This window comes from Vidua macroura, chromosome 3 (genome assembly GCF_024509145.1).
Source record: "Vidua macroura isolate BioBank_ID:100142 chromosome 3, ASM2450914v1, whole genome shotgun sequence".
Classification (NCBI taxonomy): Eukaryota; Metazoa; Chordata; class Aves; order Passeriformes; family Viduidae; genus Vidua; species Vidua macroura.
This window is the reverse complement of record NC_071573.1, coordinates 96,764,703-96,792,550: the sequence shown is the minus strand read 5'-3', so window position 1 is coordinate 96,792,550 and position 27,848 is coordinate 96,764,703. Positions and strand designations below refer to the sequence as shown.

Sequence of the window (27,848 nt, the reverse complement as noted above, 5' to 3'; positions counted from 1 at the left end):
TCTGTCGGAGACACCATTTTACGCCAGCACAGCGGCAGGGGAGTATTTTTAGCGGTCTCCCCTCCCGGACGGCTGCGGCGTTTCGGCGTTCCCCTCCATTGGGTGGAACACAGCGCCGGCGCGGCGCCCCCCGCCGCCGGGGAGCCCGGCCGGGGTGCGCGGCCCCAGCCCTGCCCGCCTCCCGCCGCGCCGCGGGGGCTGGGCCTGCGCGGCCGCGCCGGGCACTGCACCGCGCCGCGGGGCCGGCGGGATGGATGCGCGCCGCGCTGCTTAAAGGATGCAGGCTCAGGCGGGGTAAGTCAGCAATCTGCTACGGATGCTGTTCTGCTGCAGTAATGTGGTCTCTAGGGGAACTAGGGCTTGATGCATGCTACGCTGCCTAGGCTTCCTCCAGCCCATCGCCTCTCTGCTGCTCTTAAATGGAGGTTACAGCTGATCCATCAGCCACAGAGCTGCACGCATGCCCACCTTCTCAGCCTTCAGTGGTGGAAACTTATTAATTTCTGCCTTCGACTTCAGGCCCGTTGGTTTCCTGTCTGAAAGCATTATTACTTTTGTCCATGTGGCAAAATAATTAGCATACAGATGAGAAGGGATCCTGCCTCTGAGCCTCAGTCGCAGGAGAAGATGTGCAGTGGAAAGTTGATTGGATGAATGGAGAACAAATGGTGGGCGTTCAAAAGCATTAGGAGAGTTTTGTTGTCGTGGAGCAGGTTTGTCAGTTTTCTGGGTGAATCTCGTAAGATGGAAGGCAGGGTGGCTGGTGCTGAGACGACTGCTTGACAGACTGTGGCCTACTTGAAGGTGCACGCTTGGACTGCATGCATAGATAATTCCTTTGGACTACTTTGTTTGGCAATTCTGCGGCTTTCCCTTTCCTGTTCCTTCAAGGTAAATATGTCCTTTTATCACCGTTGTTGTTTGCAGGGCACTTTGTTGGCAAAGTGATGGAAAGTTCAACTGTTTGGGCAGTTAACAAAGGAATAGCTTGTACTTTTTCCACTCCAGCTCCACAACACACACTCCTGTGCACAGAGCTGGAGGAGGCTGAGCAGCTCGGGGCCTGATCCTGCTCAGCCTGAAGTCAACGGGGAGTTTGACATTGCTTCCAGTGAGAACAGGATCGAGCTCTCAGTGATTGTTGTTTTAATAATGACTGCTGGAAATGTCAGATTTCTGCTTCCTATTTTCTAGAACAATGTGGGCAGACCTGTAAAATTAGCAACTACTGTTTCAATGAAAGCCCTGCTGTGATTAGTTTTGATTGGTGTGGTATGCATTTTTTTGGTTGAAAGGAAAAAAAAAGCTTATTTAACACAAACTCGACAGTAATGCTGAAGCCCAAGTTGCAGATTGAGAAATTGCTAGTGATTCTCTCAGTTCTATGTATCTCTGCTACATATGTGTCCTTATAAAGGCTTATTTTTTGAGAGAAGAAAAAAGAAAAAAAAAAACCCAAGCTATCTGTGAATTAAATATTTTTTTGTCACATAATAATACTGAGTCAGACTGGAATCCCAGTTCTCGAACAGAGCATCCATTGATAGGCATTTCTTATATAATTCTGATGCTGTGTATAAAATATGGGGTACTTGAACATTTAGTTATGTTTGCTTTTTTTCCATGTAGTCATTTAGGAATCTTTTTATTCAATTCTAATGATTCCTAACCTCCTTAAAAATGATGATTTTCATTTTAACTGACCTAATTTTGAAACTGCATTTAAGGTTGTGGTTAAGTAGAAATTATTATTTGGTAATTGTCTTTACATAGTTCTTGTGACTATTGTAGAACAGTTTAATAGATTATATGCTATAATTTGAGTGGTGTGGGGGTTTTGTTACCTTTAAGGATATTGCTGGGGAGAACAACAGCTACAGTTCCAAATGATATTTAGTTTTTACCTTCTCTCCCTTTTTGTTTTTTTTAATTGCCATTTCAGTTCCATGTGATAGTTTATTTTCAAAAATTTCCAAACAAATAAAAGTCTTTGTCATGTCACTCTGCAAACAAAAAAGCCCCTCAAATATTGGAACAAACTGTTAACCCTTGCTGGGCAGTTTGCAGGTACCCCATATGATTTATTAAGGTTGATTAAGTTTGGATTGATAAGGTTAAACTTGGTTGCTGTAGTGTCGTCTGATGACTATATATTTATATTTGTTTCCAATATGATGCATTTAAAAACAATTAAGAAGGCAACACAACACTTTGAACATTAGAAATACAGAGTGGTGCAATAGTGTATGTAAAAACCCAGGATCTTTCTTAGTAACTATATTTTTCTAAAAGCTACATTAATTTATCAAGTGAAACAAAGAGAAGAGTAAATGATTACAATGAGTAAATGTAGAATTAGGTATATTTTAATCTGATCTTAATAGTAGATTCAATTTTGTACGTATTTTACAGCTTGAACTTTCTGGAGAGTAAATGTTCTTCCTCCCCTTTCCCCCCCCACTTTTCCCCCCCATTTTCACCAACAAGGGCAATAGTTAAATGCTAAACATTTGCAGCGGTTTCTTTGTTTTAGATTCAAATACCCAGTTATATGCCCACATTTTCAAAAAGGGCATCAGTTTTATTGTAGTAGTTCTTGGTTCATAGTATGACTTTGTTGTTTTACTCTACAGTCTTGGATGTTGCACATTATAAAATTGAGCAACTGTGTGTTTGGAGACAAAGGCAATTAAGAAAGAAGAGAAGCAACTTCAGTATAATCAGAGATACATGATTTCTCCAAATTTGTTAAGGACTGTTTCTGAGGGTTTCTCTTTTTCTATTCTATTTTGCTTAAATTTTTGTGTTGAGGAGATGAATAAGATATGCAAAGGAATATTTTGATTATATACACATACATGCTACACATATGCGGCAGACTATTAGCAAGGCATAGAAACTTTGCTATATGAATGGCAGAAAAGAAACTGTTTTGAAAACTGTTCTGTGCTGGTCAGGCTTTTAGATGGACTCTGAAAGAATGAAAATATAATTCTCATGTATTAGCATTTCCATGGGAAATGAACATGGGTATTTCTAAATGCATTGCACAAGCACGTTTATAAAACAAAGTTGTCTGTGTTAGAATAATTTCTTGATCAACTTTGAGAACAGTCATTGTTTTTTTTTGAGAGTCAGTGGTGGAAAAGTACTTTGATACTAAATAGGTATACAGCACTGAATATCCTCATGGAAATATTGAGTTTATAATCACTTTGTCTGAGCTTGGTAAATGTTTGCATCATGTTGATCAACTTTCAGTAAAGATGTGAAGTTCCTGATAGTATAGTACCAGAAGACTTTATGGCTGTGGATTACTTACTGACCTTTTCTTTCTCGTAATAGGAATAATAAGAAATGCTAATAAGATTACCAATGGTGTTTTAAACAGAAGTGCATCCAGATTTCTATGGAGTAAAAATGGGTGCAGACCAAATAGCATTGTCTTCTCCACATGTCCTAGATTAAAAAGTCACAGGGAGAATAAAAATCAAAGCTTTTGTAGCTTGTTGACAAAGATTATCTCTTTAGAATCCTTCACAGTATTTTGCTTTGATTAGAATTACTCTGTCTATTTTAGCCATAGAGAGAAAAGCAGCAAAATGTAATGAAACTGAAATGAAGGGGAAACATCTTGTATGGGGAGGGGGCGTTGAATGTGGGAACAGACAAAAATCACAATAGAATTTTTGATCCCTTAAAGGGATCATACTTCTAGTCATGAAAACAGTAAACATTATTATTAGATGGGATTTAAAATCTGATCTCGGATCAGATTTTCAGTGTGTATGTACTAGTTCAGCATGTTTGCACTGAAGCTGCAGATGTGGAACACACTCGCCAAGTAGGGAAGCTGGCCAGCATGGTTGTGGAAATAACCAGGGCTGCAGGGTGCCCCAGAGAGAACCATCAAATCAGGTCAGTATAGAACTGTCTGGTAGGTTGTAAACAATAGGAAATCAATGTTGTGTCTGCCAGTAAACCCTTTGGTTTGCTGAAACTCCCACCTGCCTAATGCAACTGGGCAGTTGGTTTCAGAAAACAGTTTCCTTCAGGATAAATTTTATGTTTCTTGAAGGTCTATCATAACCAAATTGATTATAGCTCTGCACCAGGCAAACACGTGAACATCTGTAAGGTCACAGATTTCCAACCAAACCAGCAATGAGGTCTGTTATTTTGTGAAGTATAAAGGTCTGCATTTCTTGAACCTTATGTCTTCATGGCGTTTTTTTTTCAGGAAGTGGTTAAAAAGGGCATGGTATACAACAGATATATGTTCACTTGATATGGCTTCAGCTGGTTGAGTCTGAATCTGGCAAGTGCTGTGCCTTGCTTGGTGCAGTAGTGAAGAGAATTAAGGCAAAGCAGCAATTAAAAAATAATATTTTTATGAGAGGTTTTAAAAAGGCTGCTGTTTTGTTCCTACTTTGCATGATCCTGCTTCTGACCCCAAAGAAAAGAGAGCAGTGAGCTCAGGAACAGGCTTGTAATATAATTTTCTAGACTGACAGGCCAAACATATTTCTCATGTGGCTTCAGTAAAATCAAAAGGGAACATCTCCTCACACTCTCTAGATTTTTTTTATTAATAAGATTGTTTATAGGCAGAACATAATGGAGAGTAGAGTTACCATTCAAAAAAGACTTCAGACTGCTCTCTGAATGGCTCATTTTTTTCAGGCTTTCTGGTGATGTCTTCTCCCTCATGTCCTGTCCCCCCAATAGAAATGGTGATACTATTGCAGATGTAATACTGCAATATTTATATTTCATATCAACAGCTTGCTTTATTTTTCCAAGGGAAATCCCCTTTCCTCCTCACTCTAGCCAATACTGGAGGATATTAGCAAGGGAATAAAATTTTTATGCCTAATTTTAGTGTTCCTCTGCCTAATGTAGTGTGAATAAGTACCATGTTACAGCATTTAACCTAGTCCATCTTTGTCACTTTCTGAACAGTTCCTCAGTTCAAATAAAGTAGTCAAAATTCAGAAAGAGAAGATCTCCAGAGATCTCCAAGGTTTGTTTTGAGGATAAACTGTAGAGAGTAGATGTTCTGGCATTTCTTCAGTGCTGCAGCAGGGCATTCTCTCACATAAGGAATAATATTGAAAGGGGTTTCCCAGGCCTCTTGTGATATTGTAAATCAGTGGCTCATCCTTTTATTTCACATCTCCTACGCCAGGACTGTTGAATTCAGTGTATTAGTTTTCAGCACTAGTGATTTGTTTTAATAATATTTTCAGAGATACTAGTAATTCCTCTGTTGTCCGAAGAGGAAAAGGCCATGTTTGAACATGAAACTATGTTTATAACAATTTTGCATACATCGTGGCTGTCATGTGCTATGCCTAAATACTCAAGATTTTTTGGGGATGCCCTGGGGTGACTTTATGATGCTTGTATCCCCAATCATCTGTTCTGTTTATGCTGGATATTAAGTTCTACACCTTTAAGACTGGATCCGAGAGTGAAGCGGGGGAGAGAAGAATGTGCATATTTAGGAAGAACTCATACTGTTATGTCACAGAAAATGATGGGGTTGACTACAGATACTTTCTTTGCATCTTTATAATACTCTCGGTATGTCTAACACAAATTATTATGAATTCAGATTTATGTTTCTGCAGTGTCCTGGTTATGCTGCATAGTTTAAATTAAAAATCTAGAAAAACAGATTCCTTGGGATGGGAGTTGACACTAAGAAGTAATGCTTGTGTTTTTTCAGCACGTGCAAGCACAAAGTCCATTCCGGGTCTTGCTAGGAAACACCCCGAGTTTACACAGGTCAAGTTAAAATACCCTCACACATAGAAAAAGATGTCTGTTCCAGCAGTGGTAAGATGTCTGCACAGTTGATATATTATGTATTTACTAAGAGAAACAGATTTACTGCTCTGCAAGAATTTCACAATCTGCTGATCCTTTGGCTGTGATCAACCTGCACCCAATCTCAAACTCCAGTTTTCGTCAAACTCCAGATCTCATCATTTCCAGTGATAAATAAATGGTTTTTTTCAACCTTTTAAAATACTCTGCATGTTTGGATCTACTTGAGCTAAGGGCTTTACTGTGTGTGGAGTTACTGGACCTCCATATTCCAGGAAAATAGCATACTTCAGTCCTCAGGGATAGTGGGCACAGGCCAGGCTGCAGCATTCTCACAAGAACCAAGGTGGTTTTTGGACATTGCATGTGTAAGATGGAGAGGTTGTGATGAGAGGAATGAGTTACAATGTCACATCAGGGAAAAAGAATCAAACATTCAATTAAAATGAAAGTGCTGGTGGAAAAACTGAGGTTCTGTTAGCCAACATACAGAGTTTGGATGCTAAGAAAAATTAGAGTTCCACAACCATTGGACATATGACCTGAAAAAGGAGAAGGAAAATAACCTGAGAGGTGGATATGGACAACAAGCTTGTTAAGGAGGATTACACAGAGGAGTCAGGAGATGTACGTGGAGGGAAGTCAAGAGTACTTCATGAACCCAAGGACCAGCTAGAAAAGCAAAAAAGCTCAGGTAAGTTTATTTTCATATGCTACTTCTGCTAGTTTGTTCTGTTTTTTCCCAGCTCTAGGAACTTGTTCTTTCTCTTCAGTTCTTTCATTGGTCTCTTATAGTAGTGTCTGATTACAAGGGGACAGGAAACAAAGAAAATGCCTTTCAAATAGCCAGTTTATTTTAGCACTCCTATATGCACTGTCAGTTTTAAGTAAAAACAAAGCCAAAAGGTAAAATACACCACACCCTGTATTCATAAATGTGTGCTAAATATAAATATATGTGGGCATGTAGAATTTCTGTGACTAAATATCAGTTTGCATGCAGGGGCCAAAACAATGGCAATGAAACTGACACCTTAGAATGCCATTAAAACAGGTGGGAAACAAGACTGTTAAAAGTAGACTTGTAATTTTTTGCTAAAACTGTGTTTTCTGTGAATAAAATGTATACGTGTAGTGAAACCTTCATACATGCAGCCCCTTCCTTTCTGAGAGTAAGCCAAATTCAAAATATTTTTTTTTATTGCAGGAAACAGAGCCATTTTGATGTTGGGTCAGAGAAGCTGCTCACTGAATTAAGCAATAGCATCTGTCTATTTCCATTCATGGATTTTCAGGTTGATCTTTGCATGAACATCCCCTTTTATCTTCAGGACACTGTCAGCATTTTTCAGCGAGTATTCTTTAAATGTTGAGAGTGGGGAAGGCCTCTTTTACTTCTCCTTTTACAGTGTGCTAGTGCCTCACCTTTATCAGCTGTGGAGAAGTGCTCATAGTGGAAAGGTTGGTAACATGTCTAGGTGAACTCCAGCTGCTCTTAAGAACTTTTTCAGGGGTCTGCCCTTTCTGAACAGATTGCTGTCTTTTCAGTCACTTACTGCCATGTTTCTGCGACTGGTATCTGTGGTGGTCCACCCTCTGTATGCAAGGTCTTGAAAAGGTGCTTAATTTAAAGTAGCCATCAATGACAGACTTCCTGAACTGCCCACTGATCTGTTTCATAGCTTATGAGAAAAAAGAAGTGGGAAAAGGATGGAGATTTTTATCTATGACCTGTCCAATCTAACAATGCCTTTTTTGTTTTGTTGTTGCTTGTCAGTGACCTTGCCTGAGAAGAAGCAGATGATGTTTAGAAGAAAGAAAAGAAAGAGAAGGGTAGATATTTTCCATAGGTCTGTTTGGCCTTTGTGACACAACATGCTGGAGAAAAGGCACACTTGAATAGTTTACCTTGAAGACTGAGCATCCTGATTTAGGAAATGCAGGCCCTGCAAAGCAATATGGGATAAAACACCCAGTAATTTCACTGCAGCAGTCACTGTGTTTCATAGACAGCTCTGCAGAGCAGGTCTCATCCCATATACTTTCTTCCTTTATCTCCTACCTGCCCAAGAGCCAACACAGATTGCCACAGTGTTAATTCCAGCCAACTCCAGTGGAAAATACGGGCATATGACAAGATTGCACATATGTTAATGACTCATGCACCCTACACTTTTTATTTGTCATTTTATATGTTATTTGATATAGTTAATAAATTTTTATTTTCCAAAATCTGTGATGGATGTGTTCTGTTTGAAAAACTGTTATGGAACATCCTTTTCCTATGCTCGTGCTTCTTGCCAAATTTAGTTAAATATGGTTAACTTGAAATTCAGTTTTTTTTAGCAGTCATAAATGCATCTTACTCAAAGAGCAGAACAATCAGATTCAAAGCAGTACTGCCAATAACACATATCAGAGTATGCTTCTGAGGCTTCCAGGAATTGTATTCAGGTTGACTCCCATAATTGGTTTTCTGTATTCAGAATCATAAGTATTTCTACTCTTAGTGAAAGCATCTTCCTTTTTGGTTTTAAAGGTGTTTTTAATTTACCAAATACACATCAGAAGCCACTGAGCAATACATGTATCTTTGTTTCCAGATACCAGGTGAATCACTTCAGGAACTAGGAAAGAAAAGATAGAGCAGCTTTTTGAGAATTGCAGTTAATGAAGTAGCTGTCTTTATAAATATTGTGGTCTAGAAAACTCTCATTGCATTGCAATATTGCAAAGGATTCCTAAAAATATGAGCTCTATATAGATTTCATAATTTAATAGAAGTTAGTGAGCCACAACTTAAAACTACTCAAAAGCCTCACTTGTGTTTATGTACTTGGAAGTTAAGAGAAATGTGAATGGGGTATCTTGCTAGCTAATTTGTGTGCTTTTTGTATACTTTATAAGAGTTACAATTATACCTGTATAGTAAAAAAAAAAAAATATATATATATATATATATACATATATACACCTTTTTATAATACATAAGATTTGTCAACACCCAAGTTGCTAGCCACTACTAAACAGTCAGGGTTTGCAGGTTCCCAGAGCCACCATGCCACTAATTTCTTAGTGTATAAATGCTTCTGATTTTGTGGCATATCCACTGAAAGGTTGATATAAGCTTGGCACACAATTTAGAACTGGAATTGCAATGTCATGTATCTAAAAGCTGTGCTTCTGCTATTGATGATGCTAGGTTTGCACCATGGTTGTACCAAGGGCAAAATATCATGAGTCTTGGTGTGTTTAAATCAGTTGTGAGTGCTCCTACTTCATAGCAAATTTTATTTTCTGCCTATATTTTCTACTTTTCCTCAATTTTATATATTTTTTAAAAATGTGATAAAAGTGAAATGCTGAACATGCAGGGAAAACAGGTAGTAAAGTATGAAAAGACATAAGAATTCCACTGATTTGCTCCATATGTTTGTAATGGTACTGTAGACTTGAGTAAGAAAACATGGAAATATTAATATGGGGAAATGAGGGAAGAACCAGGGGCTCTCAAAAGAAACCCACAAAAAAAAGGAGGAACTGGGGGAAGCCAAGTTTAAATTCCTTAAAATTCCTTAAGCAGAGTTCTAGGTTCCCACAATGCTAAGCATTTCCTTCCAGATTGTCTGCAAATTGCATAAACTATTCTGAATTCCAAAATTCTCCTGTCTAATGGTGTCTTTTGTTTGTATGGAGCTTCATGACCTCCTGTATGGAGTTTAAGGAACATATGGATGACACTCTTAGGCTTATGATTTACTCTTGTGTAGTCCTGTGAGGAGTAGGGATTTGGACTCCATCCTTAAGAATTCCTTCCAACTTGAGGTAATCTGTGGCTTTGCGATTCAGATGACTTGAGTTCTAGACAATCTGTATTCCCAAGAGCTGTTCAGTGGCCCAGCTTCTTACTGGGAAATATTTCTACTGTGAACTGGAGCTTAAAAGTATTTGCTGTAGGAGAAATTGGGCTTTTTCTTACTCATCTGTAGTATTTTGATATAAGGATGCAAGTAGGTTGGGAAATTCCACCTGTTGCTCATTTTTACTAGCCAATGGATGGAATAGGAAACAAAAATTTAGGGCTAGAAACTGACAAAGCAAAATCAGTAGCTTTCTTGTTATTTTTTTGTTAATACACATTCAGAATTTTCATATATGAGAATTACTGATTTCAGATCATAGTTTAATGCTTTTAAAGAAGAAATTTTGACCTCACTGATAATTGTAACCCTTAAATGTCTAAAAAAATGTCTCAGTGTTCAGTCATACACTTAAATGTTATTTTTCTGCTGAAACATCAGCGTATTAGAACCATGGTAACAGCAAAAAGAAATTGCCAGACATCTGTATTAGTACAAAGAGACAGTACATTTGCCAGTGGCCTAGTCCTGTTCCACTGAAGTAATTGAGAATTTCTTGAAGGGAGGAAAGCATTCTGTGTTAATTTCTAGGTTTTTCAGCTGTTAACTTACTTTTCCAGTATGGTTTTCAAAGCAATTCCATTTAAGATAGAATTATTAACCCATGCTTTGTAAATTGAATTCTTGATTGCTTTATCATTTTGCCCAAAGTTCTGAATACTGAATTTGATTTTGGCATTTCTTGGTCTAAGTCATCCCTTCATCAACCAGTACCTTGGTTATAGTATGCTTAAAAACAACATTCCCCAAGAGGTATCACACCTGTGACATAAGCCAAGAAGTATTTTTCTGTCCTCTCTGGAGGGATGTTGCTGCCCCTGTTTACAGGTAGCCTGTAACACTAATGATCAAAACAGTATCAAATTGAAAGGCATAGGATATCAGCATTAATCAACCTTTCTCTTTACTAAGAAATGTGTAATTGATACATTCATAATAATTTGTGATAAGATCCTAACTATAAAATAGTCTTTTAAGTACAACCAGCCTCTTTTCCTTAATTTTCTTTGAAACTGTTTTGTATGCCTTGAAGTATGCACAGGGATTTTACTCACAGAATTAAAAAAAAAAAAAACAAAGCTGAATGCAAATGATAAATATACAATTTGCTGTAAGTACATAGACTTTTATATTCCTCATACAAGACAGTAGATAAGTTGGAATGCATTACTGCAAATCTTGAAAACCAACTATGTTATATATTAATAATGCTGGAAACATTGGGAGGAATCTCATGCTTTAGAAAGCAAGTTGTCTGTTTATTGACAGAACATAGTAGAATAAAATCCTCATTCTTTCATGACATCCTGGCCTGGGTGTTCATATTTCATAGGGTCTGTCAGTCTGCTGCTCATAACTGAAATGTTTACAGAATTAGGTCCTAAACATGTGAAGTTTTGAGACAAAATAAACTGCATATTCACTAAAACCAGCAAATGTTTTGAGTTCTTGTGAAGAACTTCTAGTATGGCAATAATGGAAAAACATCACAATATTTATCTTTTCAAATGAAATAGTTTGATTAGAAATTAGTTTTTTAGTACTTTCTTAATTCATGTTACAAAATAAACTACGATTAAGTTCAAAATTCTTTTCATTAAATCAGAGGATCTGTTTCGACTCATATGGCTTTACTGTTGTTTGGTTTGCTGAAGATCTCATTTTAAATTAGTGAGAATTAATATGTTAGCCTCATATGACAAAAAAATTCTGTAGCTGAAATTTGAAGGATTTATGTGGTACTGTCTTACACAAGTTCGTTTAGTCCAGTGGTACTGAGAGCTGTGCATTCTTAACTTTTGTGTAAGGAGCTTGTTTTTCCAAGCACTCAGCAGGTACTGCCTGAAAATCTCATGTCTCTGGTTAGAAGACACAAGAGGAAGGGGATTCTTTGAACATTAGACATCTATATTTAGGTCTGTGTGCTTAAAAATTGTTTTCAACAAAAGAGCTTGTAGTCACTTGAAGATGATTTATGGTTGTAGGGATTCCTACTTTGTCACTGTATGGCAGAGATACAAAAAATAGATTTGGATACACCTCATTGCTTGTGTAACATTGTGCAACTTCTATCTTGTGATATGCTTATCTGAATTACAATTAGCTTTGCATATAAATTAGCTGTAAACTGCTTTGCAGTACACCATTATCCTGATCCTTTTTCCTTTTTGCGCTTTTTTAGATCTTAAGAGAATTGTGGAATGGCTTGGGTTGGAAGGGACCTTAAAGACCATCTAGCTCCAACCCTTCTGCCATGGGCAGGGACCCTTTCCACTAGACCAGGTTGCTCAAAACCCCATCCAGCCTGGCCCTGAATGCTTCCAGGGATTTGGGATCTACAGCTTAGTTGCACAACCTGTTCCGATGCCTCACCACCCTTACAGTGAAGAATTTCTTCATCATATCTAACTTAAAGCTACTCTTTTTCATTTTGAAGCCATTCCCCCTTTTCCTGTCCCCTGTAAAAAGTCCCTCTCCAGCTCTCTCACAGGCTCTCTTCAGGTACTAGAGGGGCTTTAAGACACAACACCCCCAACTCTCTCAGCCTGTCTTCATAGGAGAAGTTCTCCAGCCCTCCGTTTTGTCTTCATGGCTCTCATTTGGACTCATGCTAATCACTCCATGTCCTTCTTATGCTGGGGACCCCAGAGCTGAATGCAGTGCTTCAGGTGGGGTCTTCCGAGAGTGATACAGAGGGGCAGAATTATCTCCCTTGATCTGCTGGTCACGCTGCTTTTGATGCAGGCCAGGATGTGGTTGGCTTTTAGGCTGGAAGCACACAATTCTGGCTCACTTCCAGCTTTTCTTCCACCAGCAACCCCAAGTTTTTCACCTCAGAGAATTGCTCTCAATTCTTTCTCTTCCCAGTCTGTATTTTTGCTTGGGATTGCCCGTGGTGCAGGACCTTGCACTTGGTCTTGTTGAACTTCATGTGCCCACCTCAAGCCTGTCCAGGTCCCTCTGGGTGGCATTCCTTCCCTCCAGCGTGTTGACTGTGCCACACGGCTTGGTGGTGTTGGCAAACTTGTTGAGGGTACACTCGGTCCCACCATCTGTGTCACCAACAAAGATGTTTGTCAATGCCAGTGCCAGCTCCTGAGGAACATTACTTATCACTGGTCTCCACTTGGATATTGAGCTGTTGACTGCAACTTTTAAAGTATGACCATTCAGCTAATTTCTTATCATTGATTGAGTGGTCCATCCATCAAGTCCATGTCTTTCCAGTTTTGAGATACGGATATTGTGCAGGACACTGTCACAGGCTTTGCACAAGTCCAGGTAGATGACATCAGTCATTCTTCCTCCAATCACCTACACTGTCACCCCATCACAGAAGGCCACCGAATTTGTCAGGCATGATTTGCCTTCAATTAAGCGGTGTTGGCTGTCTCCAGTCACCTCATTTTCCGTGTGCCTTGGCATAGTTTCCAGGAGTTAGTTTAATCATTGCATCTCTTAATACAAAAGATACTTTGCAGATTGACATTGTGGCTTGAGAGCAGATCTGCAAATGTTAACACTAGCATTTCTAAGCCAGGTTACTCACTAATTGTAGCGACTTTTTTTAAAAACCCATTTCTTTGGGCCAACATGGAAAAGAAGGTGAGGAGGGAAAATAAGAACAGGGTCTCCTGGATGGTGGTAAATAGCATGGTGTTCTTTTTCAAATTTGTGACAGGAACTACTGCTTGAAAGGATTTCAGTTTGATGGTACCACCTGAGAAGTAATTTGAAAAATAGCAAACAGAAGTAAAGGTGTTAGATGAGTCTTTACTAGCCTTTGCCTACTGAGCTGGGTGGAGGGGTGTGGTTCCTTTCTCATTCCATTTGATGAGTTTCCTTTCTTTCTGTCATCTCCTTGCTTGCCAATAAGCCAGTAAAAGTATGTCTCCATCAAAATGGTCCATATGGGTGCACGGTGTGCAAATATACCTGAGCTGGTACTAATTCCTGACTTGGGGCTGGAATAGCTGTAGAAGGTGCAAGGTGGTTGAGATGATCCTTAGTTGGTTTTGTTTTGGGGTTTTTTTTGGAAAAAAACTGGTATGAATCAGTAATGTGAAATTTTATGAAGCTGATAGACTTATAAAAATAAGCAATCCAGTTGGTTAAATAAGCATAATTCATGTTTCCCTCCTGTTGTGTGTTTTGCAAATAGGCTTTTTTGAGAGCAGATTGATTATTAAGTGCCTGAGTTAGCATGTTATGATCAAGTGACATGAAACATTTGTACCTGATGTGCCTCAATGAAATGTTAAACCTGTGTATGCTGATCTAAGAATTAAAGAAGTGTAGAGGTAACAGTGCTTTATTTGATGACAAAAATAAAATTGTATTTGTGCTAGTCCTTGTAGTTAATGCTCATCCAGAGGTCATTTTGCCCTAGAGACCATATTGTGTATAATTTAAAGGTTTGTAGAAAAGTCATATTGAAAAGGATATCTGAAGGTCCAGTACAAACTCCTCAAAGGCACTGAAATCAGGATATAGCCATAATAATGTCCAAAGTTCAGTTTACACAATGGCACACAAATATTGTGGAGGCACATGAGAGACTGTGAGAAAAAGGTGTATTTAAAGTCAGGTTGTCTAACTCTGTTTAAATGTGATGATAGAGTGTGCTGCTGTATACACATATGTATATATTTTACTTTTTTTTTTAATGAGTTCACCTGATATTACCATGTACAGGTAATTTTATTTCTGGCAACCCCACATGTCTATGGGAATAGAAACATCCCTAGAGCCAAGAGCTGACTCTTCTATTGGATCAGGTGGCGAAGGGGAATCCACAACATCTGTGCAGGTCAGAAGGGTGGGAGGAAAATGCAAGCTGAAGGCTATTGTATCTGGAAAATATCTTTAAAAAATCCTCGATCTACTTCTTCTGTTCTGAAAAACCATTTGGGAGAAGAAATAGTGTTTTTAATCATAGAAACACATTTCTGTTGCAAGTTAGAAAAGATGCAGTAGGAATCAATTCAACACCAATGGGGAGATACCATGGTTGGCCAAATAGGTCCTCCCATTTCAAGTTCACATGAATTAAAGTCAGAAGTTTGAAAAAAAATGCTTAATGTCAAGAGAAGTTGGACAAAACAGATAGTCATGCACTTCATTAAACATAGCTTAGAAACAAGATGGAAGTGGGTGCTTTCAGATTTTTTGGTTGCTTAATAAATCTCTATTTTGTATTAAGGAATACATTGGCTTTAACATGAATATTGACTCTGTGGATTAATGAAAGCTAGTAATTTTTTGTGTTTCCACAACTCAGCATCATGCTGCTGTGTTTCCTGCCTGTTTTTATGCTAATCAGTGTTGACCCTAAGCATTCTTGGATTTATGGGTCAGAGATGACACTGAGATGTCTTGATACAAAAATAAAATGGAGAAAACCAAGAGTCCATGTCTTTTTCTGCACATAAGGCACAGGTGGATTCATTTTATTTTAGAAAGGCAGCCTTGGACTTCCTTGGACACCGTTAGGATATTAAGGATCAAACTTCTCTCTTTGCAGTACTAGTGTAAATATAGTGTATCCAGTGATCTTACTGGCTGTTTTGAAAGTATACAACTGCTGCTGCAGGAATAACTTGAATAACCTGGAAAGGACTGCAGGCCTAGCAGAAGATCAGGTGTGGACACAGACTAGAACTACAAATTTTAATTAAATAGAAACCCCCTATAATTTATAGTTTAAATTAAAAATCAAAATTTGGGAGGTCCTTTTAAAGAGAGAGCTTCTTTCACTAAAAACTCTATTTTTTAAGCAGTCCTTCAGGCACATTTCTAACCTCAAAGTACTCTAAGGTTTGACATGATTTAGCAGTTTATGGAATCATCACTCACCTTTAAAGGTTTAGGTACTCTTTCACATCGCACATGCCGTGGCATCTGTTTTGCAGAAAATAAGATTGTTCTCAACAGTGTCAAGTGGAGAGAAAGATGGAGTCATAGGGGATAGTGAGATGTAGAATCACTTGAAGCTGTATTTTAAGGCTTTATGACTGACAAAGCAGATGTGCTTTTTCTGCAGGGGCCATCTTTTTCTTCTGTGTCTTTACAGCACTTAGCACAAAGTGTTCAGTTGCACAATTTGGACTGATAGCAAGAATAACATATGCATGTTAGAAATCCTGTAGAGACAAGACTGCTGTTTCACTGTGAGTCAAGGTCAGCTGTGGGTGAAGAACATGGTGTCGACTTACTCGGCTAACTTGTGGGAAATGCAATTTAAACTGTGTCTCTCACCATGGATTTGAGAGTGAAACAATTATGGGGCAGTGTTTTAAAGGAAACAACATACTTACTCTTTGTGTTGTCCATATCAGTAATGCCATAGCCAAAACCGCTGGAGATTGGTTTGTATATAGTTACAAACTAGATATGTGTAGCTGTCTTGTTTACTGATGCCATCCAGCTGAACTTTCCATCATCAGTTGTGCTTTACAACAGTGTGTTCAAGAGAAGGTTCAGCCCCTTACCAGCTGTTGGTAAGGTAAAACACACTATTATAATTGTAGGTGTGGCACAATTCCCAATTTCCCATAAATGCAGGTATGTAGGTGATCCTGTGCAGGGGGTTGCTGAAGATAAGCTATTCTGGGACATCTTTTTGATGTACAGTGTTCTGTGTACTGAAGACTCAGTGTACTTTCATAATTCCAGACAATTTCAGCCATAATCATCTCTGATTTATGTAATGTATGGGTGTGGATCTCTGTGGCAAGCTGAAAATTCAACAGAAGTTTAATTAATTACAAAATTCCTGAATATATGATTTTTCTAAAAATATTTTTGAAACTAAAGTGTACCAATATGTCAGTCTCTGTAGTCGCAAGCTACAACTTGTTGCAGGTCGTTATTCATTCTTGGAATGAGTGACACTGTTTGTTTCTCATACCCTAGGAAAGACTGTGTAGTTACTCAGTTTTGTAGGTAAGTGGCAGGATAAAAAAGGTTTCATTTATTAAGCAGAAAGAAACCTTCTAGTAATGAGGTAATACAATCTTGTATATTTGATCTTTTTTGGGACAGAGAAGTGAGCTAGGTGACCTTTTTCCGGTGGCCCTGTTTCCTGTGACTGCAGAGCTGCGAAAGAAAATGTGAGAAATAAAAAAAAAAAAAAAAAAGAAAAAAGTGATGCAAAGAAATGATAATAAAGGATTTGGGCTGTTGAATGAGGCTGATCCTGCCTTTCTGTGAACTTGGAGCAGGTGGAGACTAGCTAGCTGCTGCAGATACTGGTAGTGATCTAGTCACAGCCCTGTGGAACTTTGTGGCAAGGAATTTATCAAGGTGCAAAGTGAAAAAAGTCTTATCTCTGATTAACTTAGGCTTTGACTTGGGTCAGTCTCTTAGGAAAGCAAACACTTGAAAACTAAGGAAGTTTTGTGGGAGAAAACTGCAAGTCACATTCTAATGAAAATATATGCAAATTTTTACACATCTGGCAGAATTAGGTGCATCACAGTAGCTGTGATAATCTAGGATTATCATAATAGAAATCTTAGAGAGAAGGATAACCATCTTCAATTACTTGATTACTCTAGCTAGTATATTTGGTAAATAGACAAATCCTTAAAAACCAAAGCTCTTCTTTGATTCAGAATTGAAACAGTCTCTTTCACAAGGAAGCAGCTGTGATCTGAAAGCCTGAAAATTTTAAGCATGGTGCAATGGCCTCCCGAGTCAACTGCCACATGGTATTAGAGTTACTTACAGTCATTGGGATCTATTGGTGGTTTAATATTTGTATTTTGGTAGTGCTTAGGGCATCAGCCAATTTAGGACTTGGGAGGAGGTTCCTCAAATATGGTAAGCAAAATCCTCTTTTCTAGTTTGCACTCAAGGGATGTAGGCTGAAACTGAGTCTTTGGGGATTCACCTTCAGGCAGGCCAGTTCTTTTAATTGCAGCAAAAGATGACATTTTTTTTTATATCCAATATTTGCAATGGGTATTTAGATATTCAAAAGTGAAAGGTTTCTCAGCACCTGTGTATGCTTGCATGAGTGGCATAGCTTGTTCCCTGCTGGCCTGTTTTGATTATTAATTGAGCCTCTGCTGTACATGTCCAAAGAGACTGGCAAACTGTTAAAAGACTGATCCTTAATTCTTTATACCAGTATAGAAGGCAAATAGTTTAAGGTCATGAGGAGAAGCAGAAGATAGGATGGTAGTTGACCCTTTTGAATATGTGAAAGAAAGAAGGATTTCTGCAACAGGCAGAAAGAATTTAGACCAAGTGAAGTAATTGTTACCTGAGATAATGGATCCTGTGTCCAAACTCTTGATAGCAGATCAATGTGCCTGTTTACATGGGTAATTTAGCATAGCCTGTTGGTGACTAGAACTTTCTTGCACAGGGTTGTTAAGCTCACTGTAAGTAATTCTGTGTAAAAATTGGGCCAAAACAGTTGCCTCAGACAATCAAATCATACATATGTCATCTGCATATGTAAATGCTGCATACGTTTTTGCCCCAGTTGTGCAATTTTTTTGCATTTTGAGAATTTCAGGAGGCTGATTGTGATTTTAAGACTGCAGCTGTTGCTGGGTAGCAGTGCAGGAAAAGGAAATCCATGCATTTTTATTCCAGAATAACAGGTATTTGCATGTTCCTATATACGTATTTCAGACAATTTCATTAGAGAAGAGAAATGTATGTATCTTACTGGTTGGTACAAATTCCCTCCAGTGACTGGTTCCCTTACTCAGACATGCAAACTGTGCCACGCAGAAAGCTCACCTCTGCTTCTGGTGCTCTTCAACTGCTTCTGGCTTCAGAAATGTGGCAGGCATGACCTGGACAGATGCTCTAGGTAAAACTCTGAAAGTCACAGGCAGTTTTGCTATTGACTTTAATTCTACCAGGATTTCATCACCAGAGTCCAGCATCTTTTGAACATTTTACTGATCAATTGATGATGATTACTTTGAAAAGAACATGCTCATGAGTTCACATTAGAAGTACTGGGCAAGTTCAGCTTCTGCATTGGTATCAGATCCAAAGAGTATTGAACACAGTGGGACGACTCCCATTGCCATCTATAAATTTTGGTAAGTAAAATATAGAGGGGTTCCAAAATTTGTAGGAGATAGAATGATGTTTATTTAATGGACCTAGAATGCTTACAGAAATAAAATAATTTTTCAATGCTTTAATAATGCTCTGAGATACAGAAGAAAATACTTAATACAGAAGACAAATGTACAGAGCTTGTTAAACATTTTTCCTTGCATATGCTCTATTTCTTTCACATACTGTCTTCCATATCCTCCCTTGCTGATATTCTCCTCTTCCTTTCTTTTTCTGATGGTATTAAATTTCTCCATTTTACAAGGTGGCCTAAAGATACCTGTAATTCCATTTTTGGTTCTTTGTGCCTCATCCTCTGGCCACTGGCTATTGGGAAGTCTTATGAGACCTATACATCAGATCTTTCTCATAGATCTGTTGGAAATAGGTTACTATTTTCCATGTATCTATTCTCTTTTCTCAGAACTACCATTTGCAAAAATCAGTTGTGTTTCTGTTATGCAATGATGCCTGTTGGAAACCAGAAAAGATCTGAAGAAAAGACCACGTGAAGTTATTAAAAAATAGGTCTTCTTTTTGCCCTGTAGAATGCATGTCTGTTACTGAAAAAAGATTGCAGGGCAAAATCTGGCCCTTCAGACTTGTGTGGTTGACTTCCCATCAGCACTTTCTGCAGTGTGGGAGACAAACCAATCATCAGAATCAGCAGTGTGTTGTCCTGGGACCTCTTGGGGGTTGGAGAATATTCCAGAACAGCAGTCAGGTTGTACTGCAGCTGAAAGTGATGATCACTGTGTCCCAGCCCACGCAAGGAGCATTTTGGCATCTGCTTCTGATGAAGCCATTCACCTTCTCCCCTGCTATGAGCAGAGGTGTTGCTGTGACAGATGCCTGAGGTCAAGGGGCACAGAAAATGTGAGAGAAAGGGCTCCAGAAGAGAAACCGGCTTTAAGCAGTGAATTACTTCTTTGGCTACCATTAAAAAAAAAAAAAAAAAAATCAAAACCAGGAAGCCCAGTGTTTTAGTACAACAGTAAGGATAACTGTAATTGGAACAAATGTCTGCACTTTTGTAATTAATTAATCATTAATTGCAGTGAACATTTTATAGGTCACAAATTGTTTAAAGGTAAATGCTTCCATTATGTGAAGCAGGTATATCCAAGTCATATATCCTATCAGTTTGCTGTATTGATTTTCACCATTAGTCAGTATTTTGAGAGGAAATGCACATTAGTAGATGTGTCTTGGAAATGATTAGTGTTGGCTAGAACTAAGTATAGTGCAGGTGGGAGTGTGCAATCTCTCAACCAGTACTGTAGTGCTGGCAAGGCAGTTCCCCTAATATGCCACTGTTGAATAGCAGCTATAATTTTGCTGCAAGATGAGTAGGGCTTCTGTGACAGAGATAAAGCCAAGGACTGTAAGTAATCTCTTTAAATTCAGCTATGCCTTTTACCCTAAACTGGGCAGGGACCAAATGCTTAGAGGTGAAGTACCAATCCATTAAAACACTGCACCATGTAGATCTCAAAGCCTGCAAGAACGTGTTCTTGCACCGCAGTATAAAGTCTGCTGTCCTCAGACATGCTGAACTGAAGCTTGATTTTAAAAAAAGTACTAAGAGTGAGGTAACAGTCTGCTCTGGTAGCAAAGGGCAGCTCTAAGTGCAAAGCAATTTTGTATCTGATAACTGTGCTAGTGTTAGGACTACTTTGGGAAGTCTGTAGTCCAAAACTTCACACAGACCTTTATTCTCAGAGAAATCTTCGCTTGAGTCTCAGGTAGAGTGACAAGAACATAGTCCACAAGAGCCTTCTTTGAATCAAGCTTTCTAGTATGTATCTGGGGATTCCTGTTCTTGTGTATTTTGCACCAAGGGCCCAGTAAGGCCTATTAGTCTTGGAAGGAGGCCACAATAGGCTCAATTAATAATTTATTCTGTATAATCCTGCATTGGGTAGAATTTGGCAGTCCTGTAGTGAGAGGCTGCTAGCCTCAGTTGTCTTGCAAAGTCTCTTCCTGTCTCATTGGTTCCCTTCTTTCATTGCGTATAAAAGCTGTGTTTTTGTACTGTCTGATGGTGATAGAATCTCTTTAATTATCTCCAAGACTGTCACTCAGCCAAAGGGATTAATTCTTCATTCTTGTGGGATGGTAAAATCTATGCCTTGTTCATTGTTATCCCCCAGCAGTACCCATCTGATAACAGTAACTCAGAAAACAAGTTTCCCCATTTTCAAAAGATATGCCGTCTCTGAACTTCGTTTCTGGGTGTGCTCAGTTCAAAGGGTGGATCTTCAGCTGCATTCTGTACACATGAAATAGAAATTACCCACAAGTCTTCAACCATTTCCTGTAGTTTAGAGATCTTAAATCAAGAAGAGGACTGTGATGTCCTAAGTCACAGTACACTACACTCTGTAGTACACAACATAGATCCTCAATATTTCATACTTTGAGCCTAGCAAGTTCCAGCTAAGTTTCAGCTGGCTCTTCTGAGTTGTCATGTTCTACCAAAGGTGCAAATACTATGAAGTGGATATTTGATGGATATCAAATGCCTGTCCACTGGATAAATGGTTACGTTGAATTTAATAACTCAGAATTCAGAGAATCAGAGAATCAGTTAGTTTGGAAAAGACCTTTGAGATCATTGAGTCCAGCCTGTGACTTAGCACTACCTTGTCAACTAGACCCTGGCATAAAGTGCCATGTCAAGTCTTTCCTTAAACAAGTCCAGGTTTGGTGACTCCACCACCTCCCTGGGCAGCCCATTCCAATGTCTAATCACCCTTTCTGTGAAGAATTTCTCTCTATTGTCCAACCTAAATGTACCTTTTCGCAGCTTGAGGCGATTTCCTCTTGTCCTGTTGCATGTTGCTGGGTTCCAATCTCCTTTCAGGCAGTTGCAAAGAGCCATAAGGTCACCCCTGAGCTTCCTCTTCTCCAGGCTAAGTAACCCCAGCTCTGTCAGCCACTCATAGGATTTGTGCTCCAGACCCTCCAGCAGCTCCATTTCCCTTTTCTGGACTTGCTCCAGCACCTCTATATTCTGAGTTATGGGGGTCAGAACTGGACACAGTACTTGAGGTGTGGCCTCACCAGTGTTGTGTATGGGGAGACAATCCCTGCCCTGGTCCTGCTGCCACTATTGCTGATTTGGGCCAGGATGCCATTGGCCTTGGCCACCTGGGCACGCACTGGCTCATGTTCAGCTGTGGTCAACGAGCACCCCGAGGTCCTTTTGTGCTGGGCCGCCTTCAGTTTATGTTGTGCTTATTCTTTCACATGACCTCTTCATACTTCTTGGAGCAATATAAATACAGAAGTCTAGATTTGTGGTGCACTAGTTGCTTTGAGTGCTGTAGTGAATTTTGCTAGTTTCTGTGGCCTCTTGTCAACTGTCTGGTGATGTTCTGCAGACTGAATTGGGGCTGTTTACTTTTCTCAGCTACCCATCTGAATGCATCAAACTTCGTCTTTCTTGGAAGAATTGGAACATTTGGTAGTAGTAGGAGATGCCAATTAGTACTAGTTAAATTAATAAGGTCTTTCAAGGTCTTTTTTTTTCCTATTCTTTTTAAGTGATAAAGATGAGTATGAATGCTGATGCAATGCTAATGTATGTGAGCAGGTGAGTGATACAACCATTTAGCTTGCAATGCAGTTCATGAGCAGGAGACATTGCAGAACTCCAGAAAGCAGTGATTGGGAAACTACAGGCCACTTATTTTTCCTGTTCCTTTCTCCTCCATTGGGTAAATCTGAACCTGGTCCTCATAATTCTAACATCAAAATAACTTTGCATTGGAGAAAAAATGCTGTTTCTTCTCTTCCATATTACTCAGTGTTTTCAGAGAAGTATCCCAACAGATCAACTGCCAATGAAGGATTCTTTCTATAAGAGGCACACATCATTCATATTTGTTTTCTTAATTTCTTCAGCAACTATGAGGTTATTCTGGGTACTTAAACTACTTCACTGAGGACTCATCTGTTTCAACAGGGAAATAATTGTCTTAATTTATAATTGTCATAAAATAAAATGCCACATTCATGCAATTAAACTGTGTCAAGTTAACTTCTTATTCCAAAACATGTGACTATGTAGATTTTAAACCTGTAATTTTTCAAGATGTTGTAATAGTTAATAATCAAAAATTTTTTCAAGCATCTTCTGTGATCTTTGATATCTGCATTGAAATTGGAGGATTTTAGATATAGTGGTGATAAAATTATCAATTGATATCTATCTATAGACTAAAGAAAAATACATTATGTTTTCGTGGTGATTTAATTTGGATTGTCCAGACAATTTCTGGACGTGACAAAATTCTCAAGAGTACTTCTAACATATTAGCAGACACTTTATATTAGATATCCTGTAGCCAAAATGGTGCACCTCAGTCTTAGATCTTGTTTAAGATAGACTGATATGAAACTAGCAAGTTTCTAAGTATTTCTGGTCTGGATCTGGTTACACTTCTTTATTGTGTATATATATATATGTGTGTGTGTGTGTGTGTGTGTAAATATACTAATATACTAATATACCCATACTTAAACGATTGAAAGGAAGAGAAGGCAAGGGATTCATGTTTTATCTGCTATAATTTAGTGTTTGTTCCAGCTTCTTGCATGGCTATAAAAAAAAGCCATGGTTATAGGTAGCCCATTTTCTTGATAAAACATTCAAAGCAGAGGATGTGTTACTACTATTTAAAAAACATAATCAGCTGGTCATATAATAACCATAGAGCAAAATGCACTTGAAATTAGTCAAATGCATTTATGCGAACAGCTGAAGGAAGTCTTTAGGTAGTCATTCCAGAGTATGTTCTCTGGGTTATGTATATACACACATATATACTGTGACTTACATGAAAGAGAATAATGGTCTAGTGTGTAGAATGGGGAGCCTGAATGTTTTTGTTCATGTTCTTGGATCAGACCTGGTTATCAACATTATCTCCCACATACTCAGTTACTGGAGCTCTGCAATACCATGCCTCATGACTTGGTGCAATTAGCCAGCCCTTTGTATGGACAGCTCTCTCAGGCACATGGAGTGATTCTTGGGATTTTCTGGTGCTTGGATTTTAATAATCCTTGTTGGCCACCTTCCAACTCAGGATATTCTATGATTTTGAGCTGTGTTTTTTTGTAATTCATTAATACAAGTGTTTTCTGAAATATACCTCAGATATCCATGGTTGGGCACAGTTAAATGCAAGATGCTGAACAGGACAGCGCATTGTTTTATAGCAAAACACAACTTTTTCTTTCTGAGAGGCCAGGCCATTGTGTCTTGCTCACAATCTCAAGATCAAACTCACTGCCAAGTAAGTGATCAGTGAGGAATTTTCCCAGTGTCATTCAGAGAGTCTTGTGTGGTAGAGACTTGGAGTATGAGGATTGTTGCACTTGCTGAATCATCCTGGTGTGTTCTAGCCGATCATTTTCTTGCCATTTCTGAAGGCATTTCTTATTTGTGGCAAAGTTATAACCCTTGCATTTTCCTTTGACACAAAACAGATCAAAGTGTAGATCAAAGCTATCTGATACCATTGAGGCCACAGTGATAAACCTGAGCTTAGACTACATGATACAATAGTTTAGGGTTATAATGTTATTGAAACCTTTTGGCAGTTTGGCTGCTAATAGTGAAAATCTCTTTCTTGACCCACTATTTTTGTTTTGGTTTATTTGGAGTACTGGAAATACCAGTAATTAGCTTTATTTCACAAAAACATTGAACTTCACATTCATGCATACACGTGCAATCAATAAAGGCAGAAATGCCCCTGTAAATAGTGAAGTTGCTTCTGATTTGAAAATTGTCAGAAAATTTGTTACTTATATTTCACAGTATTGTTATAAATAGGATTGTCATAAAAAGAAGAGTTTACGTTGAACTTACCGAAGATTATCAGTATTGATAGAAAACAAGAATTGGCTGAGTGTAAACATTTACATACATTTCTGACTCTGGCAGCAGGCCACTGGAGCCATCGCCTCGTGCTAGGAGTCCACAGTGATGAGCCAAGTTCTAAGGGAACTGCGAGGAAGAAATATTCGTGGTGTGTTTGTTGAGTGCACCGAGGGAAAAGTATCTGACCTTTTGATATGGATGACAGGGCAGACAGTGGCCTCTAGAGGAAGCTTTAAGGTACAGACTCACTGGTCCTGAGACCAGAGTCCAGAGACTCCTGTGCTATTTCATACCTTCTTACAAGTGATCTGGTTAGATTTGTCAGAGCAGCTGAGATTGATGAGAATGTTTAGAGACTGGCAGACAGACAGGAGAGGACACGACTGCATGGGAGCAGTGGTTGTTTGGGAAGAGCAGTGATCCTGTACTACTTGGTAGCCTGCAAAGAGAACAGTAACTAATCATTAGACTTAGGGGTTGGCGTGGTCCAAAGCGGCAACGAACTAACCCACATTATGTCAAATAACAAATATGCCACTAAATTACGTTAATGTTCAAGACATGCACTCAAAGTTTAACTTGATAGCTGATGTCTTCACAAGCATCCACATGTGTAGCATGTCTGCTGTGTATGGAAATTGGATTTGTCAAGTTAGTAAAAGAAGAAAAAAATCTTTACGTATTGTTTAAAAGATAAATTCCCTTGTGTTTAATGTGGCTTGCTTTGTTAATTGGGGATGAAGTCTTTAAAATGTGTTTATTACTGCTTTTCTGTTTACCTTTATTTGACATTTCAAACATTTAAAGATGTAGGTACCAAAGAAAAAAGTCTAATGTCATGGCATAGCATTTTTGCATGTCCTTAATCTGCAAAATATTAATAGTCCCATTGAACAGAGAGAGGATGTTAATGATCTTCAAGCTGAATATTTTGGTCTTTGAAAGATTTAAGACTCACTGTCCTTACCTTAATAGTTTTAGACTGGCTGTCCAATAAATTCCATCATGTGCTTCAAGTAAGAAATCTGAAAAAAAGTGAAAGAAATATTTTGTTAGGATTTTTTTTGTAGTCACGGTAATTTTATGGGCTATTTGTAATACAGCTATAATGAAATTTTCAAGCAGAAGTGTAATTTTCAAGCTGTTGGTACCCATTTAATGCAAAAATTTATCCCTCTCTTAAAATGAGTACCTAAGATTTAGTATGTGATTTCTTTTCTCCTCCATCTCTGTGCTGTTAATCCAGGGCAATGCTATTTGCTTCTGTTTCTCCAAGGGATGTTTGATGCATTCTGAGGTGATAGAGAGGGCTTGTTTATGAGTTACACATGCACAACATTACTTTAACAATAAAGCTGACTGGCTACGAAAAAAAAGAGCAAGATTGGAACTGATGCAGCTAAATTGCATGCAAATATTACTTCAAACTGAAAACATTTACTATTTGTATGTTGAGAATTAGTGAGGCCCTGTATTCTGGCTCTAGTGTTTGCAGCAATTTCAGTCCCAGAGGGGTGAACAGTCTGCATGATCTGTCTCTGCTGACTTCTTGTCCCCTGCTGCTTTCCTTGTTTTAACAGTGTCTGACCTTCCTGCACTATTGTCATTTCCCCCTTTTCAAAATGTAAGTATACCAGAACCTTATCAATAGTAGGAAGAATTAGAGAGAAGGCTGTCTAGTTATATCTAACATGGATGCTGCAATAAATCCTTACGAAGTTTAAACAGTACAGCATTGCTTACTCCATGGGACATATGTCTCCAGCTGGGATTAATGTCCTAATTTTGCAACATAACTAGACTTCTCTTACCAAAATCTAAAAGAGTGCCAGAGTGTCAATTTCCTACACGTTCCCCCTCTCACCTTTAATTTACCCTGTAAGCATGCACATCCCTGCACATATGCCTTCTCACATGTGATCTATTTGTATTCAGTGTAATCCCATTACTACGGTTCCCATGCATCTGGCAGTCTTTAATGTATTTATGTTCATGACACTCTTTCCAGACAGACATGTATTTTTATCCTATATTGCAGAGAGGAACCTATGTGCTGTTTTCCAAAGTTGTACAGGAAGACTGTGATGGAGTTGGCATAGGTATTGGACATGGCACTTGGCTTATCCTTCTTCCTTTTAGCAGCAATATTGTAATCTGGCAGAAGGTTTGAGTACCTTTTGTTGCTTTGTTAGGAATTGTGAATCCCTGTATCTGTTTGCAGCAGCCATTTTACTGGCACTTATGACAATGTCACACACTCAATGAGAAAATTTCTGCGAGCTTTTGTAAGTGTTTAACAGTTTTGTGATTTCATTCCAACTGATCTGAAAGAAAAAAGTACAACTAAAATAAGTGTCAGTGGAAGAATGAGTTTTTCAGGTGGAGATACGACTGTGCCTTTGAGAAAACATGTCATGATAAAGGATTCGATGACATTGGGTAAACCAGGCAAGAGGGTAGGAGTGCAAGGGAGATTTAAACAAGATAAGTAAGATAATGAGGACAGCTGGGATATCTATGCATAGCAAACAATTTGCTTGGCAAATTTGTTCTTATTCCTTCTTCGTGAGTTGTGTATGAACAGATTTTTCTCGATTTTTTAGTTATTCAAAACTGTTTGACAAATGTATCTTTTGAACAGATTTAACATACGCATTGCTGGTGGACTTTCTTTGTACCATGTTCCCACTACTGTTGTCAGATGGCTGGTGGCCATAGCCACATAGTGTTGGTTCTGTTCCTTCACTAGTCAGGGTACTGAGCTGCTGTTGTGTGACCTGGGTGACCACTCTCAGCTGCTTATTCCTTGCAGTGTACATTTCAAGAACAATCCATGGATAAAATTATTTTTAAGAATCTCTCTGATAAGATTTAGGAATACTGAACACTGTCGGTAAGGTCAAGGTCAGTTTACATGGCAGAAAAAAAAGAGCTATTTTTCCACACAGAGTATATTTGCAGTGAATAACTTAGCTAACTGTAGACACTGTAAATCCACTTTGGCAGATGGTTAAGTCTATGTTGTGACCCTCTTTTCTGCCCCAGGGATTGTTTTCTGAGTATGGCCTCATCTGGGTTGGCATTTTAATCTGAAAATATTTGTTAGGATGTTA

General features: G+C 38.6%; 1 long non-coding RNA gene across 1 annotated transcript; it reads left to right on the top strand.

Annotated features, from left to right (window-relative positions):
• Positions 1-213: 213 nt before the first annotated feature.
• Positions 214-7,994, top strand: LOC128805090 (uncharacterized). The gene is made up of 3 exons (XR_008436277.1): positions 214-294; positions 5,732-6,526; positions 7,040-7,994. It is a non-coding gene; the product is annotated as an uncharacterized LOC128805090 (long non-coding RNA).
• The last annotated feature ends 19,854 nt before the right edge of the window (positions 7,995-27,848 follow it).